This window comes from Nomia melanderi, unplaced genomic scaffold (assembly GCF_051020985.1).
Source record: "Nomia melanderi isolate GNS246 unplaced genomic scaffold, iyNomMela1 scaffold0405, whole genome shotgun sequence".
Classification (NCBI taxonomy): domain Eukaryota; kingdom Metazoa; phylum Arthropoda; class Insecta; order Hymenoptera; family Halictidae; genus Nomia; species Nomia melanderi.
The window spans coordinates 32,501-40,000 of NW_027475520.1; the positions used below are offsets into that span (position 1 = coordinate 32,501).

The 7,500-nt window shown below is 49.8% G+C and overlaps 1 non-coding gene across 1 annotated transcript; it reads left to right on the plus strand.

The window, feature by feature from the left end:
- The first annotated feature begins 5,520 nt into the window (after positions 1 to 5,520).
- LOC143176171 (5.8S ribosomal RNA) lies at positions 5,521 to 5,675 on the plus strand. The gene has a single exon (XR_013000757.1). It is a non-coding gene; the product is annotated as a 5.8S ribosomal RNA (ribosomal RNA).
- Positions 5,676 to 7,500: the final 1,825 nt, after the last annotated feature.

Below are 7,500 nucleotides of genomic sequence, written 5' to 3' on the forward strand. Positions count from 1 at the left end.
ATAATAGAAATACCCGTCGTAGCGTTTCTTCCGAGTCAACCCGCTCACGAAACACTCTCTCGTCGTGGAATCCCCGCGTCGGAGAGTAAAACGCGAATTCATAGTATGGAAACTTACGTCTCTCGACGATGGGACGATCCACGCGAAGAGTTGTTACGTGCACGCGTATGGTGCGATTGCGTCGATTCGCTTTTCTGTACGGGGAGTAATAGAACGTTGAGTTGACTTATCGGGTCTTCGTTGGAATTACCGTCGCTGGCATTGTAAACTCCAGATGACCTTGTGATTCCTTCGTCGGGCACTGGTAAAGGGTGGCGATGATGCGTTCTATAATAGAAATACCCGTCGTAGCGTTTCTTCCGAGTCAACCCGCTCACGAAACTCTCTCTCGTCGTGGAATCCCCGCGTCGGAGAGTAAAACGCGAATTCATACTATGAAAACTTACGTCTCTCGACGATGGGACGATCCACGCGAAGAGTTGTTTACGGGCACGCGTATGGTGCGATTGCGTCGATTCGCTTTTCTGTACGGGGAGAAATAGAACGTTGAGTTGACTTATCGGGTCTTCGTTGGAATTACCGTCGCTGGCATTGTAAACTCCAGATGACCTTGTGATTCCTTCGTCGGGCACTGGTAAAGGGTGGCGATGATGCGTTCTATAATAGAAATACCCGTCGTAGCGTTTCTTCCGAGTCAACCCGCTCACGAAACTCTCTCTCGTCGTGGAATCCCCGCGTCGGAGAGTAAAACGCGAATTAATACTATGAAAACTTACGTCTCTCGACGATGGGACGATCCACGCGAAGAGTTGTTTACGTGCACGCGTATGGTGCGATTGCGTCGATTCGCTTTTCTGTACGGGGAGAAATAGAACGTTGAGTTGACTTATCGGGTCTTCGTTGGAATTACCGTCGCTGGCATTGTAAACTCCAGATGACCTTGTGATTCCTTCGTCGGGCACTGGTAAAGGGTGGCGATGATGCGTTCTATAATAGAAATACCCGTCGTAGCGTTTCTTCCGAGTCAACCCGCTCACGAAACTCTCTCTCTCGTCGTGGAATCCCCGCGTCGGAGAGTAAAACGCCGAAGGCTTACTATGAAACTTACGTCTCTCGACGATGGGACGATCCACGCGAAGAGTTGTTACGTGCACGCGTATGGTGCGATTGCGTCGATTCGCTTTTCTGTACGGGGAGTAATAGAACGTTGAGTTGACTTATCGGGTCTTCGTTGGAATTACCGTCGCTGGCATTGTAAACTCCAGATGACCTTGTGATTCCTTCGTCGGGCACTGGTAAAGGGTGGCGATGATGCGTTCTATAATAGAAATACCCGTCGTAGCGTTTCTTCCGAGTCAACCCGCTCACGAAACTCTCTCTCGTCGTGGAATCCCCGCGTCGGAGAGTAAAACGCGAATTCATAGTATGGAAACTTACGTCTCTCGACGATGGGACGATCCACGCGAAGAGTTGTTACGTGCACGCGTATGGTGCGATTGCGTCGATTCGCTTTTCTGTACGGGGAGCAATAGAACGTTGAGTTGACTTATCGGGTCTTCGTTGGAATTACCGTCGCTGGCATTGTAAACTCCAGATGACCTTGTGATTCCTTCGTCGGGCACTGGTAAAGGGTGGCGATGATGCGTTCTATAATAGAAATACCCGTCGTAGCGTTTCTTCCGAGTCAACCCGCTCACGAAACTCTCTCTCGTCGTGGAATCCCCGCGTCGGAGAGTAAAACGCGAATTCATAGTATGGAAACTTACGTCTCTCGACGATGGGACGATCCACGCGAAGAGTTGTTACGTGCACGCGTATGGTGCGATTGCGTCGATTCGCTTTTCTGTACGGGGAGCAATAGAACGTTGAGTTGACTTATCGGGTCTTCGTTGGAATTACCGTCGCTGGCATTGTAAACTCCAGATGACCTTGTGATTCCTTCGTCGGGCACTGGTAAAGGGTGGCGATGATGCGTTCTATAATAGAAATACCCGTCGTAGCGTTTCTTCCGAGTCAACCCGCTCACGAAACTCTCTCTCGTCGTGGAATCCCCGCGTCGGAGGGTAAAACGCGATATATAATAGTATATGCCAGTGGTTCGCGCGCGTCGTCTCTGAGATACGCGGTCGACAGAGTTCCGAAAACACGTGATGTGCCACGATTTCCGTGCGTCTTACATCTTTCGACGATGGGACGATCCACGCGAAGAGAACGTTCGTGCTTGCGTGAGGTGCAACAGCGTCGATTCGCTTTTCTGTACGGGGAGAAATAGAACGTTGAGTTGACTTATCGGGTCTTCGTTGGAATTACCGTCGCTGGCATTGTAAACTCCAGATGACCTTGTGATTCCTTCGTCGGGCACTGGTAAAGGGTGGCGATGATTCGTTCTATAATAGTAATACCCGTCGTAGCGTTTCGACCGATGTCACCCGCCACGAAAGTCTCTCTCGACGTGGAAACCCCGCGCCGAAGAGTAAACGCGAAGGCTTACCATACGAAAGAAAACGGTATTATACGCCTGTGGTATGTGCGTCTCGGCTCTGTGATACGCGATCGGCAGAGTTACAAAAAAACGTTGATGGGCCACGATTTCCGTGCGTCTTACATCTTTCGACGATGGGACGATCCACGCGAAGAGTAGTTACGTGCTCGCGCGAGGTGCGATAGCGTCGATTCGCTTTTCTGTACGGGGAGAAATAGAACGATGAGTTGACTTATCGGGTCTTCGTTGGAATTACCGTCGCTGGCATTGTGAACTCCAGATGACCTTGTGATTCCTTCGTCGGGCACTGGTAAAGGGTGGCGATGATTCGTTCTATAATAGAAATACCCGTCGTAGCGATTCGGCCGAGTCACCCGCCACGAAACTCTCTCTCGTCGTGGAATCCCCATGTCGGAGAGTAAAACGCGAAGGCTAACTATATATAAGAAATATATAGTATTATTTATGCCTGTGGTTCTCCGTTTGCCCTACTCTCAGATACGCGACTCGGAGAGTTACGAATAATCGTGATGGACCACGATTTCTGTACGTCTTACATCTTTCGACGATGGGACGATCCACGCGAAGAGATCATTCCTGCTTGCGTGAGGTGCGATAGCGCCGATTCGCTTTTCTGTACGGGGAGAAATAGAACGATGAGTTGACTTATCGGGTCTTCGTTGGAATTACCGTCGCTGGCATTGTAAACTCCAGATGACCTTGTGATTCCTTCGTCGGGCACTGGTAAAGGGTGGCGATGATTCGTTCTATAATAGAAATACCCGTCGTAGCGATTCGGCCGTGTCACCCGCCACGAAAATCTCTCTCGTCGTGGAATCCCCGCGTCGTAGAGTAAACGCGAAGGCTTGCTATAGAAGACTATAGTTTATACGCCTGTGGTTCACCGGTTGCCTGCTCTCCGGGGTACGCGATCGCGCAGGAGTTACGGAAGAACTTGATGGGCCACGATCTCCAAGCGGCTATATCTTTCGACGATGGGACGATTCACGCGAAGAGAACGTTCGTGCATGCGTGAGGTGCGATAGCGTTGATTCGCTTGTCTGTACGGGGAGAAATAGAACGATGAGTTGACTTATCGGGTCTTCGTTGGAATTACCGTCGCTGGCATTGTAAACTCCAGATGACCTTGTGATTCCTTCGTCGGGCACTGGTAAAGGGTGGCGATGATTCGTTCTATAATAGAAATACCCGTCGTAGCGTTTCGACCGATGTCACCCGCCACGAAATTCTCTCTCGTCGTGGAATCCCCGCGTCGGAGAGTAACCGCCGAAGGCTTGCTATAGAAGACTATAGTTTATACGCCTGTGGTTCACCGGTTGCCGGCTCTCCGGGGCACGCGATCGCGCGAAGGTTACGGAGGGACGTGAAGCGCCCGAGCAATGAAACGTCCGCAGGAGGAAACGAGCAACCGCCGAACATTGTTTCGCGACGTTTCCATAATGTATTGTCGTTTCGCTCGCATCCCGCTTCTTTCCCCTAGTTTCCTCGACGCGTAGTTTCGCAGCCTTAGTGGACGAATCATTCTCGATTCGAGGAAAGATATGCAGTGGGGCGTGCAATGAGCCCGCCAGAGACCACGATCTCCAATGCGTCTTTACATCTTTCGACGATGGGATGATCCACGCGAAGAGAACGTTCGTGCTTGCGCGAGGTGCGTTAGCGTCGATTCGCTTTTCTGTACGGGGAGAAATAGAACGATGAGTTGACTTATCGGGTCTTCGTTGGAATTACCGTCGCTGGCATTGTAAACTCCAGATGACCTTGTGATTCCTTCGTCGGGCACTGGTAAAGGGTGGCGATGATTCGTTCTATAATAGAAATACCCGTCGTAGCGATTCGGCCGAGTCACCCGCCACGAAACTGTCTCTCTTTCGTCGTGGAAACCCCGCGTCGGAGAGTAAAACGCGCGAAGGCTGTGACTGTAACATATATATATACAGTATACAATGCCTGTGGTTTTTGCGCGTGTCGGCTCTTCGGTATACGCGATCGGCCAGAGTTACGGAGGGACGGTGAAGCGCACGAGAAATTGAAACGGCCGCACGATTGGAACCGAGCAACCGTCGAACATTGTTTCGCGACGTTTCCATAATGCGTTTTCGTTTCGCTCGCATACCGCTTCTTTTCCCCTAGTCTCTGAGACGCGTTTTCGAGCCGTTCTTCTACTATCGATTCTCGTAGAGAGAAGGGACCGGGTAGTCTGGAAGTGGAACCCGCATCTTGCGTGTACCGTACACGGAATTGAGAGGACCGGCCGTGAAGCTCGTTTTAAAGCCGTGCGTCTGACACCCAACTCTTGCGCGCCAATTTCGCGGCAAGAGATAATATGGGACGAATGACCGGCAAAGAGCCAGCTGTGAAGTCTGTTTTTTTAATCGAATCCGTGGACGTGTGTATGCCGTAGCGTCGCTCGTCGTGTTCGTTCATGGTCGTTCCGAGAGAAAGAACGAAAGCGGTAACGAAGGGACCGGCCGTGAAGCTCGTTTTAAAGCCGCGCGTCTGACACCCAACTCTTGCGCGCCAATTTCGCGGCAAGAGATAACATGGGACGAATGACCGGCAAAGAGCCAGCTGTGAAGTCTTTTTTCATTATTTGCTTTCAATCGATCGATCGGTACGATTCGTGCAACGTTTCGCGCGATGCGACGCGAAAACATGCGCGCAACAATAGATGCGTCTGATCGGAAGAACGCGAGGGTCGACTGCACGCGATGGATTCAGTATCGGGTAGGATACAAAATATATCCCCGTCGTTTCCACGCGTGCGAGTCTTCTGCGTCTTTCGCGGGTTTTTGAATGCACTATACGCCCGGAACGTCGAGAAATATATACATATTACTTGAACGTTTTTCGTCTCGAAAGGCTTCGGTGTCGTCTCCAAGGCGACGCCTGAATCTCCTTCGCGCGCTGGTCGGAGATTCAGGTATCAACTTTTATCTTCTCTTTGAAAGAAGAGAGATATTAGGTCGAACAAATGAGAATAAAATTATATATGTGAAATATAAAATTTATACGATTACCCTGAACGGTGGATCACTTGGCTCGTGGGTCGATGAAGAACGCAGCTAATTGCGCGTCAACGTGTGAACTGCAGGACACATGAACATCGACATTTCGAACGCACATTGCGGTCCACGGATACAATTCCTGGACCACGCCTGGCTGAGGGTCGTTTACGTACCATACACTGCTTGCGTAGCTCTGTCAAATCCCCGCCGTCGTTCACACTCTTCGGATCGAACGTTTTTTTACCGAAGGGCGCAAAGAACGTTTCTGAGTCGGGTTAAGAGAAGGATGCTACGTACGAGCGAACGATGGGTGTCTCGTCGGCGTTTGTCGCGGACACGCGAAAATTCTGTGAATTTCACGGACAGTGTACGTTCTAGTTGTTGCAAAACGATCGGAATCGTTTGTATGGACTCGCGTGAGTGTTCGCGGCGTCGTGCGTCGTTCAATTACGACCGCCCGCGGATACCGCTCCACTGCGATATGGATCTGAGCGACAACTTTTTCGGCTGTTCGTGAGATGAACGGTTTCGTGTGTTTAGAAAAATTTTTTTTCCCGCGCTCCCGACGTCACCTGAAATGATGCGTCAGAGGTGAAAGAAAATATTAAGAAGTCGAGAGAGAGAGAGACTACACACGTTTTATTCATATTTTGTATACCGTGCGTGAGACGGATGTGCACGACACGTCGTATGTCGGTATATTACCGACTGGCCCCAGGGAGATTGTTTTCTTCCTCTCTTACGAATGAGATGTACGTTTCGGAGGATCGTCGTTACCGAAACACACGGCAAAACGAGACTTCTCGCAGCAGAACCTTTATACACAATACACATCGACTCTTTTTACCCCGAGAGAGAGAGAAAAGGTGTATTTCTTTTTTTTATTTTTCGAATTCGACGCACGAACGCTTTGACGACTGGAGAAAAACACGGTGTGTGTTAAAATCGTGCGGGACGAGCATGCGTATTCGTAACGGGTCGAATAGTTCTTATTCCCCGTCGTCGCGTGTCCTCGCTGGACCACCACCGTGCGCTTCCGCCACGTTCAGTTGAATTTCGAAATATATATATATAAAAAGAATCACCATATACTCTCTTTCGGGAGGTGTATTTTTATCGGTTTCTGCTATAGAGAAGAGACGGAGATCGTGTTGTGAGGTGTAACGTTTCTGTATCCCCGTTTCGGAGGATCGTCGTTATCGGCGGAACACACGTCAAAACGAGACTTCTCGCAGAACCTTTATACACAATACACATCGACTCTTTTACCCCGAGAGAGAGAAAAGGTGTTTTTCTTTTTTTTTTATTTTTCGAATTCGACGCACGAACGCTTTGACGACTGGAGAAAAACACGGTGTGTGTTAAAATCGTGCGGGACGAGCATGCGTATTCGTAACGGGTCGAATAGTTCTTATTCCCCGTCGTCGCGTGTCCTCGCTGGACCACCACCGTGCGCTTCCGCCACGTTCAGTTGTATTTCGAAATATATATATATATAAAAAGAATCACCATATACTCTCTTTCGGGAGGTGTATTTTTATCGGTTTCTGCTATAGAGAAGAGACGGACGATCGTGTGTGACACCACGTGGTAACGTTTCCGTATCCCCGTAAAATACGTTTATCTTTTCTCGTAGAAAAGAGAGAGGAAGAGGCAGGAGCTCCTCTTTGGCGAGGCTTTCGAACGTCGCGTCCCGTCCGCCGGAATATAATGATATAAATATATAACCGCCGCCGACTTTGTGCGAAAGCGTTGAAACGAACGCGTCGGTCGCCCCATGGTGTGTGTTTGTCGTGTCTTCTTTTCCTCTTCTGCACTTCTCTTCACTGTCGATCGCGAGACCGCGCGAGATCCGCTTCGGTCGTCCAGTCCCCGAAAATTCTTCTCGGACGGGCGTTAAAGTTAACCGGAGCGCGAGATCGTCTAGCGAGAGTCTTTTTCGCGATCGAGTAAAATGTGATAGAAGAAGGAGAAGAGTGTAAAAAGAGA